The 14,878-nt window shown below is 35.1% G+C and overlaps 1 non-coding gene across 1 annotated transcript; it reads right to left on the bottom strand.

Annotated features, from left to right (window-relative positions):
- Positions 1–7,518: 7,518 nt before the first annotated feature.
- On the bottom strand, positions 7,519–7,626 carry LOC148567464 (small nucleolar RNA R71). The gene has a single exon (XR_015882763.1). It is a non-coding gene; the product is annotated as a small nucleolar RNA R71 (small nucleolar RNA).
- Positions 7,627–14,878: the final 7,252 nt, after the last annotated feature.

Below are 14,878 nucleotides of genomic sequence, written 5' to 3'. Positions count from 1 at the left end.
ATGTAAATATTAATTTTTATTAATTTTTTAAATGACATTCACATATTTTTGTCAATGACTTTTTATTATTTTTGGTGTGTATTAGAGTGCATGTAAAAGCAACTACCAATTTTTTTTTAATTTAATAAGGATATAGCCACGCTTTAAAAGCGTGGCAACAGGTTCATTTCTAGGTACGTTTAAAAGCGTAGCCTTATATTTCTCTATCGGCACATTTTTGAAGTGTACCCAAAGCCAACCTTTTGGAAACGCTTCAAAAACGTGGCGATATGTGAACTTTTCGGTACGCTTTTAAAGCGTAGCTATAGGTTAACTCCTATGGCCACGCTTTTAAGCGTGGCAAGAGATATAAGCGTGGCAAAAAAGAAAGCGTGCCGATAGATCCGTAAAAGCGTGGCGATAGAGCAACCGGCACGCTGGCGGATGTGATCCTTTTAAAAGCATACCGATAGCTCAAAAAGCATGGCAAAAAACTATCGGCACGCTTTTTAGCACTTTTTGGCACGCTTTAAAAGCGTGACAGAAGGCTTATTTTCTTGTAGTGCCAAGAGGAAAAAGTGGACATGGTGTATATCAAAATTAAAGAATATGAAGAGGTTGATCAAGAGATGGATTCATTCGTCAATGAATTCCTATCCAAAATTGAATCACCTCCCATTGGGCAAGAAATCGAAGTTCTTGAAGACAACACCAAGCCAAGTGATAAAAGGGAAAAGGTTGAAATTGAGGAAGCTTGTGAAGAGGTGGAGCTAGTCAAGGAAGAGCACAAAGGAGTGGAGTTTGCAAGATCATTGCGACCACCCCTTCCTAAGTCACCATCCTACACAACATTAAAGTGGGTAAAATTCTTATCCCTAAGCTTTACTTTCTCACTTGAATATGGTTTGATTGAAAATGATGGTCAACTTAGAGCTCTTTGTGAAGTTAAAAGTAAAAGAGAGTTGTGTAGTGGTCGGAAACATCACTCTAAGCTCATGATGGTTGCATGCCCAAAGTTGTATAGCAATGGTTGGTGTGGAACCAAATTGAATGGGTCTAGGAAGTTGTTTGGAAGCTTCTTTGAGAATTCTAAGGTCATGCCGCCCGGATGGAATGATAATGATCAATTTAAGGACGGGTGTCAAAACAAAGTGTGAGATCCCGGATCGCACAAGGAAAATCAAATTTGGGAGCTCATGGTTTGTGAAGAACTCCATTAAATCTTGAAGATATTAAAATTGAAGAATGGAGCTTATTGGAAATTCAAGCATTGGTGGATGTTCAAGGATAGCTTTAAGCACAAGCCACCTTGAAAAAGAGCTCCCCATAAGTCCATCTTAAGGACAATAAACAAAAGTGCTAGGTGGGAGACATCCCACCATGGTAACTTCTTTTCATTTTCTCTTTTTGTACATATTGGTAATTAGTTTAATTTTATGTTTTGTTGAGTTTGCTGAGTATAATTGGTAGTTTAGTAGGTTAAATAAGGTTTTAAGGTGTTTTAACGCGTACATCAAGCATTTTTGCCCATCCATGCGCACGCGCACATGACGCGTATGCGTGGATTGAAAAATTCCACCTCCCATACATTGACCCGAAAGTTGTGCGAATGTTGCGTGATAGCAAGGATTTATACTGGTTCAGAATTCCACAAAATAATTCCGTTGTTAGTATAGTCCAAACCAATAGTCAATCCTCAAATCAAATTAAATTTGGTTGTCACAAATAACAAACCCCAAATAAGAATTAACCGAAGTATTTCAACTCCGGGTCGTCTCACGAGGAATTGCAATGAAATGCTCAATTATTGACTATAAAGGGGGTAAGGGGGTTGTTTGATTGATAAGAGGACAAGAAAATAAATGGCAAGAAAAGTAAATCAAGCAAGTAACTAAAGAAGGCAATTAATAAGGAGAGACATTCATGGCAAGAATTGAGATCATAGGCTTTCTATCCTAGTCATACAATGATTAATTCATCTTATTTAGTCAACTCCAACACAAAGGGAGAAAGTCAAACAAGATTAATCAATCATATCACAATAATGAACAAGAATTTATCTTAATACGTCATCTCCAACATTGGAAGAAGGTATCATATTATCTTCCATGAGAGAAAGTCTAACAAGACTAGCTAATCTCAATCCAAAAGTCCTAATCAACTTACTAATTAAATTAGAAAAAGATTAGCGTCAATGAAAACAATATTAACTAACAACTCTAGATCACCAACATAAGTTGGGTTTTCATGACTCAAGATCACCTAATTACTCTTTCCAAGCCAAGAATGCTCAAAATCTACTCTAACATCCTTCCAAACATTTTGTCAAACACTGGGAAGGCATACATGGAAAGCATAGAAAAATGTGCAAGAATAGTAAAATCTACCAACTACAAATTGCAAGGAAACAAGATCAACAACTCAAATCAACAATAAAGAAACATCAAACATGAAATTGCATTAAAAGTAAATCAAATCCAACAAGAGCATCTATGAACATAAAAGAGAAACTAACATTACAAATCATGAAAATGAGAGAGTAGAAGTAAGAAATCATAGAAGAGACAAGATGGAAACATGTAATTAAACCTAGATCTAAGATATAAATTAACCTAACCTAATTCTAGAGACAAGAGGGAGCTTCTCTCTCGTGAAACTAACCTACATGATGCTAATGCTATAGAAAATTGCTCCCCCTTGCCCAAGCTTGAATTCTGCATGAAATAGCATTAGAAATGAGTTAGGTTGGGCCCAAAGTACTTCAGAAATCGCTGGGGGCGATTTCACTTTAGTGAGCCACGGGCAGCATCGGCGCGAACGCGTACATGGCGCGTGCGCGCCCCTGAAGGTGAAGTAACATATAGCAAATTTTATATCATTTCGAAGCCCCAGATGCCAGCTTTCCAATGCAACTAGAACCACCTCATTTGGACCTCTGTAGCTCAAGTTATGGTCGTTTGAGTGTGAAGAGGTCAGGCTTGACAGCTTTACGGTTTCTTCATTTCTTCATGAGTTCTCCCACTTTGCATGCTTTTCTCCTCACTTCTTCAATCCAATACTTGCCTTATGATCCTGAAATCACTCAACAAACATATCAAGGCATCAAATGGAATTAAAGTGAATTAAATTTAGCTATTTTAGGGCCTAAAAAGCATGTTTTCACATTTATGCACAAATCAAGGGAGAATTGCAAAACCATGCTATTTCATTGAATAAATGTGAGAAAATATGATAAAATCCCCCAAATTAAGCACATGATAAACCACAAAATCGGGGTTTATCAAATCTCCCCACACTTAAACCAAGCATGTCCTCATGCTAAGAATAAAGAAGGACAAGAAAAGGGTTATGAACATTTATTCAATGCAAATAAACTATATGCACCTATCTATATGAATGCAACTATATGCACAATGATTCTACCTACTTGGTTTAAAAATGAATCAATCCTCAATAACACATATAAGCAGGTAGGGCTAAGTAGTATGATGATTCATGAATCCTACCAATTCAAATATCAAAATGAAGTATAAGTAGACTTGCAAGAAGAAAAGCTCATGAAAGCCGGGAACAAGGAATTGAGCATCGAACCCTCACCGGAAGTGTATCCGCTCTAGTCGCTCTAATGTATAGGGTCGATCACTCAATTCTCTTCTAATCATGCTTTCAATGATTTGTTTTTCATATAACAATCAACAATTATTCAATGCATGCATACATTCATCATGAGGACTTATTCATAGGTTGTAATGGGGCTATGATGAGCGGATAATTTATACGCTTTTTGGCATTGTTTTTACATAGTTTTTAGTATAATTTAGTTAGTTTTTAGTATATTTTTATTAGTTTTTAATTAAAATTCACATTTCTGGACTTTACTATGAGTTTTGTGTTTTTCTGTAATTTCAGGTATTTTCTAGCTGAAATTGAGGGACTTGAGCAAAAATCAGATTCAGAGGTTGAAGAAGGACTGTAGAGGCTGTTGGATTCTGACCTCCCGGCACTCAAAGTGGAATTTCTGGAGCTGCAGAACTCTTAATGGCACGCTCTCAATTGCGTTGAAAAGTAGACATCCAGGGCTTTCCATCAATATATAATAGTCCATACTTTGCCCGAATTTAGACGATGTAAACTGGCGTTGAATGCCAGTTCCATGTTACATTCTAGAGTCAAACGCCAGAAACAGGTGCAAAGTGGAGTTAAACGCCAGAAACAGGTTACAAACTGGCGTTCAACTCCAAGAAAGACCTCTACACGTATAAAGATCAATTCTTAGCCAAGCACACACCAAGTGGGCCCCAAAAGTGGATTTCTGCATCATTTACTCATTTTTGTAAACCCTAGTAACTAGTTTAGTATAAATAGGACTTTTTACTATCTTTGTAAGGGATCTTTGATCAGTTTTATGCTATCCTAGACTTTCATGGGGGCTGGCCACTCGGCCATGCCTGGACCATTATCACTTATGTATTTTCAAACGGTAGAGTTTCTACACACCATAGATTAAGGTGTGGAGCTCTACTGTTCCTCATCAATTAATACAAAGTACTTCTGTTTTTCTATTCAATTCAAGCTTATTCCTATTCTAAGAGATCCATTCGCACCCAAGAACATGTTGAATGTGATGATTATGTGACGCTCATCATCATTCTCACTTATGAACGCGTGCCAGAAAAACACTTCCGTTCTACATGCAAACAAGCTAGAATGAATATCTCTTGGATATCTAATACAGAGGACCGAGTCCGAGATATTAGAATCTTCGTGGTATAAGTTAGAACCCATGGATGGCCATTCTTGAGATCCAGAAAGTCTAAACCTTGTCTGTGGTATTCCGAATAGGATCTGGGAAGGGATGGCTGTGACGAGCTTCAAACTCGCGAGTGCTGGGCGTAGTGACAGACGCAAAAGGATAGTAAATCCTATTCCAGTATGATCGAGAACTGACAGATGATTAGCCATGCAGTGACAGCGCAATGGACCATTTTCACAGAGAGGACGAGATGTAGCCATTGACAACGGTGATGCCCTACATAAAGCTTGCCATGGAAAGGAGTAGGAATGGTTGGATGAAGACAGCAGGAAAGTAGAGGTTTAGAGGAACGAAAGCATCTCTACACGCTTATCTGAAACTCTCACCAATGAATTACATAAGTATCTCTATCCTATTTTAATTATCTTTTAGTATACTATAATCTCTTAATACATTTGAATCCGCCAGACTGTGATTTACAAGGTGACCATAGCTTGCTTCAAGCCGACAATCTCCGTGGGATCGACCCTTACTCACGTAAGGTTTATTACTTGGATGACCCAGTGCACTTGCTGGTCAGTTGTGCGAAGTTGTGACAAAGAATAAAGATTATGAACGTGTGTATAAAGTTTTCAGCGCCGTTACCAAGGAATGGAACCGTCACAATTTCTGCGCACCAAGTTTTTGGCGCCGTTGCCGGGGATTGTTTGAGTTTGGACAACTGACGGTTCATCTTGTTGCTCAGATTAGGTAATTTTATTTTATTTTTAAGCTTTTTATTTCTTATTTTCGAAAAATACAAAAAATAATTTCTTTTTTCATTTTTCCCAATTAATTTTTGAAAAATACAAAAAAAAAATTTTACAAAATAGTAAAACCAAAAATATTTTGTGTTTCTTGTTTAGTCTAGATTCAAGTTTTAAGTTTGGTGTCAATTGCATCTTTTTAATTTTCTAAAAATTATTTTCAAAAATTTCATGCATTGCATTCTTCATGATCTTCAAGTTGTTCTTGGCCAATCTTCTTGTTTGATCTTCATATTTTCTTGTTTTGTGTCTTTCATTATTTTTCATATGCATTCTTGAATTATTAATGTCTAAAGAATAAAAATTTTTAAGTTTGGTGTCTTGCATGTTTTCTTTTCTTGAAAATTTTTCAAAAATAAGTTCTTGGTGTTCATCTTGACATTCAAAGTGTTCTTGGTGTTCATCTTGACATTCATAGTGTTCTTGCATGCATCACATGTCTTGATCCCAAAATTTTCATGCATTGAGTGTTTGGGTTATTTTTCTCTTTCTTCATTGAAAATTCAAAAATAAAATAAATATCTTTCTCTTATTTCACTCATAATTTTCCAAAATTTGATTTGATTTAGTCAAAAATTTTTAAAATTTAGTTATTTCTTATGAAGTCAAATCAAATTTTCAATTTAAAAATCTTATCTTTTTCAAATCTTTTTCAAAAATCAAATCTTTTTCATTTTTCTTTCATAATTTTCGAAAATTCCAAAATGATTTTCAAAAATCTTTTTCTTATTTTGTTTCATAATTTCAAATCTTTGCTAACAATTAATGTCATTGATTCAAAAATATTAAGTTGTTACTTGCCTATTAAGAAAGGTTCAATCTTTAAATTTTAAAATCATATCTTTTAGTTTCTTGTTAGTCAAGTAATCAACTTTAATTTTCAAAATCAAATCTTTTTAATTTCCTTTTCAAATCCTTTTCAAAATGATTTTCAATCATATCTCTCAATCATATCTTTTTCAAAATCAATTTCAAAATCTTTTCTAACTTTTTATCTTTTTCAAAAATAACTTTCAAATATTTTTTCAATCAATCTTATCTTTTTGTTTCAATCATATCTTTTTCAAAACTACCTAACTAATTTTCTCTCTAATTTTTGAAAATCACCTTCATCTTTTTCAAAATTCCTTTTTAATTAACTAATTATTTAATTTTTAATTTTAATTTTATTTTTTTTCTAATTTTTGAATTTTATTTTAATTTCAAATTAAAAACAAAAATACTTTATTTTAATTTATTTAATTTTCGAAATTCTCTCCCCCTCATCTCTTTCTAATTATTTTATTTATTTACTAACACTTCTTTTCATCTCAAAATTCGAACCGTCTCTTCCCCTTGGTGTTCGAATTTTTCTTCTTCTATTCTTTTCCTCTTCTACTCACATAAAGGAATCTCTATACTGTGACATAGAGGATTCCATATTTTCTTTTGTGTTCTCTTCTTTTTCATATGAGCAGGAACAAGGATAAGAGCATTCTTGTTGAAGTTGATCCTGAACCTGAAAGGACTCTGAAGAGGAAGCTAAGGGAAGCTAAAGCACAACTCTCTGGAGAAAATCTGACAGAAATTTTCGAAAAAGAAGACAACATGGCCAAAAATAATAACAATGCAAGGAAGATGCTTGGTGACTTTACTGCACCAAATTCCAATTTACATGGAAGAAGCATCTCAATCCCTGCCATTGGAGCAAACAATTTTGAGCTTAAGCCTCAATTAGTTTCTCTCTTGCAACAGAATTGCAAGTTTCATGGACTTCCATCAGAAGATCCTTTTCAGTTCTTAACTGAATTCTTGCAGATCTGTGATACTGTTAAGACCAATGGGGTTGATCCCGAGGTCTACAGGCTTATGCTTTTCCCATTTGCTGTAAGAGACAGAGCTAGAGTATGGTTGGACTCTCAACCTAAAGATAGCCTAATATCTTGGGATATGCTGGTCACGGCTTTCTTAGCCAAGTTCTTTCCTCCTCAAAAGCTTAGTAAGCTTAGAGTGGATGTTCAAACCTTCAAACAAAAAGAAGGTGAATCCCTCTATGAAGCTTGGGAGAGATACAAGGAACTGACCAAAAAGTGTCCTTCTGACATGCTTTCAAAATGGACAATCCTGGATATATTCTATGATGGTCTGTCTGAGTTATCAAAGATGTCACTGGACCATTCTGCAGGTGGATCCATCCACCTAAAGAAAATGCCTGCAGAAGCTCAAGAACTCATTGACATGGTTGCAAATAACCAGTTTATGTACACTTCTGAACGGAATCCTGTGAATAATGGGATGCCTATAAGGAAGGGAGTTCTTGAAATTGATACTCTGAATGCCATATTGGCTCAGAATAAAATATTGACTCAGCAAGTCAATATGATCTCTCAGAGTCTGAATGGATTGAAGGAATCATCCAACAGTACTAAAGAGGCATCTTCTGAAGAAGAAGCTTATGATCCTGAGAACCCTGCAAACCTTTTCCATCATCCACTCAGCAACAGACAGAGAATTCTGAGCAGAATCCATCTAGCTTAGCAAATATAGTCTCTGATCTATCTAAGGCCACTTTAAGTTTCATGAACGAAACAAGGTCCTCCATAAGAAATTTGGAGGCACAAGTGGGCCAACTGAGTAAAAGGGTCACTGAAACTCCTCCAGGGACGTCCAGTGATGAACAAGGAGTTTCCCTCTGAGGAACCAAAGGAATCTGAGGCTCATCTAGAGACCATAGAGATTCCATTGAACCTCCTTATGCCATTCATGAGCTCTGATGAGTATTCTTCTTCTGAAGAGAATGAAGATGTTACTGAAGAGCAAGTTGCCAAGTACCTTGGTGCAATCATGAAGCTGAATGCCAAATTATTTGGTAATGAGACTCAGGAAGATGAACCTCCCTTGCTCATCAATGAACTAAGTGATCTGGATCAACTAAGATTGCCTCAGAAGAAACAGGATCCTGGAAAGTTCTTAATACCTTGTACCATAGGCACCATGACCTTTGAGAGGGCTCTATGTGACCTTGGATCAGGAATAAACCTCATGCCACTCTTTGTAATGGAGAAACTGGGAATCCTTGAGGTGCAAGCTGCCAGAATCTCATTAGAGATGGCAGACAACTCCAGAAAATAACACTACAAGAAAATACCCATTCAGCCACACTTTTTTTAAGCTACATTTGAAAAGCGTAGCCTATTCTATGCCTTTTCTCAGTGATGCCTTTTTATAAGAGAAAAAGAAACATAATTTTGACATCATTTAAAAAGTGTAGCCTTAGGTATTATAAAAATCACTTATAAGGCGTAGCTGAATGTTAATATTTATAGGTCCACTTTTTATATCTAAGGGAGCGCTTTTAGAATGTAGCCTATTTGTTAAGTTTTGGGTGCATTTTAAAAGTGATGCCTAATATATCTAGAGCAAAAAACTGGACACTTGATAAATTTTATTCCTCAGTTCCCGAAAGCAAAACTCATACCTAGTGAAATTTTTGTCCCTCCAAAACTCACACTTAGCCTTCATCTCAACCCCCATTTAGAAACCCTGTCACCATCGAAGAAACCCTTTAAACCTCACCATCGCGAAGAAACCCTCTCGCTACAGAAACCCTCTCACTCACCACTCACCGTCGCTCCTCTTCACCCTCTTCCTCGTCGCTGCGCTGCCCTCACCATCGTCATCTCTGCGCTTCTCATCGTCCTTCCCCTTTCAATTCGATCGAGTAACCCTCATCTCTGCACTATATACTGAGCTTAATGAATATTTTTTCTTTGATTCGTCACCAATTCTCGCTACCTACACAAACTCGCGCGCCTTCTCGTTTGATTCGTCGCCGCTGCTCATTTTTTCTTCAAGGGTTTTCACCTTCGATTCGTGGTCGCTCATCTCTTCTTCACCGTTGCCATTCATCACCGCGCTCACCAAGTAAGCATTCTGTGCCTCGTTCTTTTCTTCTCGCTCATTCTCTTACTCACTCTCTCTCACTCGCCCTCTCTGTGCAGTGTCAAAGAAACTGTGTGCTCTCTAGCGACCTCTTCTCTGCTCTACTATGAAGCATCAAGGTTTCCAATGAGGCAAAGCATCGATCCCTTACAAGCGAGGTAAGTGCCCAATGATGATGATGGTTCTGTGAAATTTGGGAGGTTTTGGGTTTTCGTTTTAGGGTTTTAATTGGGGGTTTTAGCTTCTGTATTATGCGTTATTTATCTGTGGACTACCATATCAAACTAGAATCACCAATGTAAATTTCACCATGTATCAACTGAATTATTATTCTTTTTTTTTTGTTATTGTTCTTGTTGATTTTTTCTTGTTTAAATTTCACTTTTTTAAAGAGAGCAGAGTATTCTCAAGAGAGGATTATTCTTATGCTTTTAAATTGCTTTGTTGATTGAATCAATAACTTCAAGTACCTGTGAATTTTAAGATGTATTTTGGGAACCCAAGATTGATTTGAGACATATGCAGTGATTATTGCAGTCAATTGAGTGTTCCAATTTCTGCTGAAATGGGAGAATATATATTGTAGAATTTAGATGGACACTTTCATATGGCAATATTATGACACTTATGCAGCTAATTTTTTAACTGTCGGTACTCTGCTTCAATTTCTGGTGTGTTGTCTGACTCAACTAGCACAAGCTGAATGGATCTTGTGTTTGTTGGTCTTCTTCCTTCTCTGTTTTCTTTTTTTTTGTCCTTTTCATTTTCTCGTTGAGGAAGAACTTGATTTTCCAAAGAATGAAGGATCTTTATCTGGTAGCATTAACATTCTTTCCCCTGCTGGCTGCTGATTGGATTGCTATTCTTTTTGCTTTTTCTGCGTTGAGTTGAAGGGTGAACGTGAATTGCTTGGATCTTTGTGTGTCATTTTTTTTTCAGTATTATTATTGAAACGCAACATCTTGAGAAAAATCTGAGTCGGTTTTCATTTGAAAATTAGAGTTATATGATTGAGATGTGAACAAAGTTTATACTGTAGGAGAAGGACAAAGAACTTGCGATACGAGATTTTCTCACATTGTCGATGATTTTATTTGATTTCTTCTTATTTTATTAGTTTGGGGATATGTGTATAAGCTTCAGGTTTCTATCAAGCTGGGCTTGTGTATCGGTTTTTAATAAACTAGAAATTATAAATTGTAAAGGATATTCATACACGTGATTGAGTTTAATTAAACCGTATCAGCTTGGAACTTACAAGATAGGTTTTACAATGTTCAATTGTTTTTTCTAGTTATTTCTTCTAACCAAGTTGTGTTACTACTATTCTTGATTTTCATATGTAGGGTGAAAATTCTAAGTTTTCACTAACTGAAAAGGATTGAAAAAATAAAATCATAGCATATTAAGAGTGTTATCTTATTAATTAATGTAGTCTAATTACTGTTAATTTAATTCGTTGTCTTTGATTTTCATGAATAGCAAGTCGTGCAATTGAGTTGAAGAATCATTCTTTACTACTTGGAAAAGTGATAAGGGTCATGTGGTCTCGTCGCGATCCTGATGTGAGAAAAAGTGGCAGAGGGAATGTTTTTGTTAAGGTATATGTCTATTTGTTTACAGCTTTGATACACCATACTTAATCATATGCCAGGATCAATATCATTTCTAAAGTAAATTCTTTTGTTTTTCTTATACTGCGGCAGAACTTAGCTGAATCCATAGATAATGCGGGATTACATGATTTATTTCAAAAGTTTGGAGATATCTTGTCCAACTTTGGGAATTGCTTTGGTGCTTCAAATTGGTTTAGAGGGAGTGATGATAGTGATACTGCTGAGAAGCCATGGGAACGAGGTAATAGAATTGAGGTTGTGACTAATTGAATGATGTTGTGTTTGATTTATTGAATGATGATGATGCTGAAAATTCTGTTTGTTAGAGTGCAGAATTTGTTGAAAGGCTAAAAGCCAAGTTTCATGATTGAATTAATTGATGATACATGCTAATGATTATTTGAGATGATGCTGGTCTATTTGTTATATATGATGCAGTAAATTGACGATAATATATGTAAATTGTTTGAGTGATTTGTGGCTGGATTGCTATGTTGAGTATTGCAGAAATTGTTGATTTCATATGAGTATGCTTAAATGTGAAAAGTGACAAAAAATGGTGATTTATTAATCCTGAGAACTTGGGGCTGATTTAATCTTTCCAACAAGTTACAATAGGTAAAAGAAAGTTAGCATGCAAGGTTAGAGTGAGTGAAAAGCTAGGAATCAATTTTTGACCTCTCAAAACCCGAGGTTACATGTTGCAGAATTATGCAGTTTCGGGTAGAAATTTGTGAACAAAACTGGGAGCAATCTAGCCACTCAAAATTTAAGATGTCTATATTATTCCCCTAAAATTTTAGAATTTTCTGATGCGTGGTTTGGGAGATATGATTTTTAGAAAATGGTCATTTTCTGCAGAAATAATGCCGTACGAATTCTAGAACAGCAACTTCAAAACCACATAACTCAATACTCTGAAACTCTTTGGAGGTGAAACTAAAGAGGAATGAAATATTAGGATGTCTAGTATTGTATGTCCAAATTTCAGGACAATTCGAATTTGATAGAGAAAGTTGTATCTTCTGGAAGCAGGGCTATTCACTGCTGCGACAGCACTCTTTCCTTAAAATAAAACCATATTTCGAGAGACATAACTTTTTCTAGAGAAGTGAAAATACTCTGGGACTGGAACTGGGTGAAAGATGGGTAAGTCTGGTTCAACCACACCAAACTTTAGGAGAATCCAACCAAAGATGGATTTTATATGATTTTTCTAAATTGGTTACTGCTTGCTGTTTTTCTGAAGTGTACTAAATCAGTAGTCGGTTTTTAAAAAATCATATAAAATTAAATTCCTAGAACGCAGTTACAAAACCAAAACCAAATTACACTTTAGGATTCCTATTTAAAATAAATGATAATATATTAGAATTTCTTTTGCCTCCTTTTTTTATATGTATAATATATTAGGTATATGTATAATATGTTATACCTCTTATATTTGCATATGGTTAAGTTAATTGCTATGGCTGAAAATCATATGTTGTTGGCTTTATTGACACTTTAAGACTTGAAGTTGTATTGTTATGGCTGAAAATTGTTTGTGCAATTCTGGTTGTTGTAATTCTAGTTTTGTGCACTTTTGTTTGCTAGAATTCCTTTTTTTTTTTTGCACTTTTGAATTTGTGCCTGGATTTGTGCATCTGTTTATCTTTGTCTATTGCCCGTTTATCTTTGTCTATATTTATTTTAGATTTTTCCTTGTTCTCTTTCGATTTGAGTATTGTTTTAGTATGTTCCTTGATACTTCATAGGAAAAAACAGAAGGGACAGTAGCCACAATCGTAATATTTGTTCTAACCTTAAAAATTATTTGTCTCAGAACTTCTAGTGTGGCTATTGCTAACACATGGCTTCTAAAATATGTAGGTAACCAGCAATGAGACCAGTCTGATGGCTCGATGTCGTAGAGCATATGCCCATGCTCATGATTATCACATCAATTCTATTTCAATTAACAGTTGCATCAGGTTTTCAGTTTATTTGCTTATAATCTTATATTTTAAATTGTTATCAATTTATTTCCATATGACAGTTTTATTAGTGTAAAACTTCATGTCACTTTAACAAGCTAATTAATTGACATTTTAATCTTTTTTTAATTTTTATTTATTACCCAAAAATCTAAACTTTTTCAGCATTAGGAGCCTTGGAAAAGGCAATTCAACTGGCCTAGTGATGAAAGTGATTTTAGATACAGCAATTATTAAGGATACTACTAATGGTGTTAGGATTAAGACTTAGCAGGTACACCTCCTAATTGATACTTTACTTTTTTATCTTCTTTTAATGGTAAAATTTTTTGGAAGGTATTAATTCATTGCATATAGTTAAAAATTGAAAGTTTTAGTTTTTAATTAATATTTTTTACTATTGAAGACTTAAACTAACAACTTAGTTTGATTACCAAAACCCTTAGATTTATAGGGTGTGAGTTCAAATCCTAGGGTGGAGATTCTTCTTAAACTTGTAACATAAGTAAACATATCTCATGGTCTTAAAATAGGTATATGGACCAACAAGTACTAAAATATTCATTGATTTTTGGTGTCGAGTTTGCTATATCTGATTAGAAAAGTAGTTACCATGGAAAATTTCACTTTAGCATCATGTGTGAATGTTCATGTTCTTCACAAACCACACCTGACTTATGAGGATTTGCAGGGAAAGAAGGGGATTTGGCTTAAGTTGCCTATTGAGAAAAGGTAAATTATTAGTACTTATCATAATAACATAATATGATAAGTACTAATTAATATCACCACGTCTTTCCCGGATGCTGACAAATTATTAGGTACTTATCATAATATGTTATTCTACTTCTCTGCTTTTAGGGTTCATTAAATTTCTCGGAGAAATTATTATGTTATTCTACTTTTACAGTGGCACAAATTTGTTGAGGAGAAATTATTTGATTGGGAATTTGTCAATGATGAAATAGGACATGATTGTGTTGTGCTAGGTGTTTTTATTTTTCCCTTGTGCCATCATTGAATTTTAACACAGCATTTTTGCCTCATTTTCTGTTATTCTGGAATGTCACATTTTGATTAATTATATGATTTTTCTCATTGGTATTTTAGATACAAGAAGCTGCTGTGCACAGTCGACCTTACAAAGGATTTCTTTTTCAACTCCTCATATCACATTATGTGTAGTCTTCAAAGAAACATGTGTGATAATGAGACAGGCCATGTCCTTTATGAGACCATGTTTGTTTGGAATGAATTTTTGACACGAGGAATTAGGAATCACCTCCAGAATGCTCTTTGGACAGTTGATTCTGGCGGCTGCAGGTGTAGCTAAAGATCGCAAGTGCACTGCTTTTCCTCCTGTTAAACCGGCATTGGTTGCCTCCGGTACTCATTGGGTTGAACCAGACACCATGGCAGCAAAAGATGGTAATCTCATTACGGCCGCCACTTATGAAGGGCACCCTGAATTTATTCAGCACTTTATGAAGGCACTAGGAGGCAACATAAGTGGCTCCAACAAAAAAAAATCTCTTTCTTTGTAGGGTACGTTCAAATGATTTTCAAGCACACAACTCATAGGGACTTAGTCCTCAGAGCACTAAGGTCTTTGTTTATTCTCTTTTCTTTCATTTATTTTAATTTTAGATTTAATTTGTAATCCTCTTTATATTCATTGATACATGGAAAGTAGTATTTTAGACATGTTTCATTTTTTTTTACTCTATTGTTGAATGATTGTTCAATTGGATAGTTGGATCCATTGTTTTATGTACTAATATATTGTAACATTACAGTGCTTGTGAATCTTTAGAATGTATTTGCTTT

Source organism: Arachis ipaensis, chromosome B4 (genome assembly GCF_059453495.1).
Source record: "Arachis ipaensis isolate K30076 ecotype BB chromosome B4, ASM5945349v1, whole genome shotgun sequence".
Taxonomy (NCBI): Eukaryota; Viridiplantae; Streptophyta; class Magnoliopsida; order Fabales; family Fabaceae; genus Arachis; species Arachis ipaensis.
Note: the sequence above shows the minus strand (reverse complement) of the source record. Positions and strands in the feature narration are given on the sequence as shown.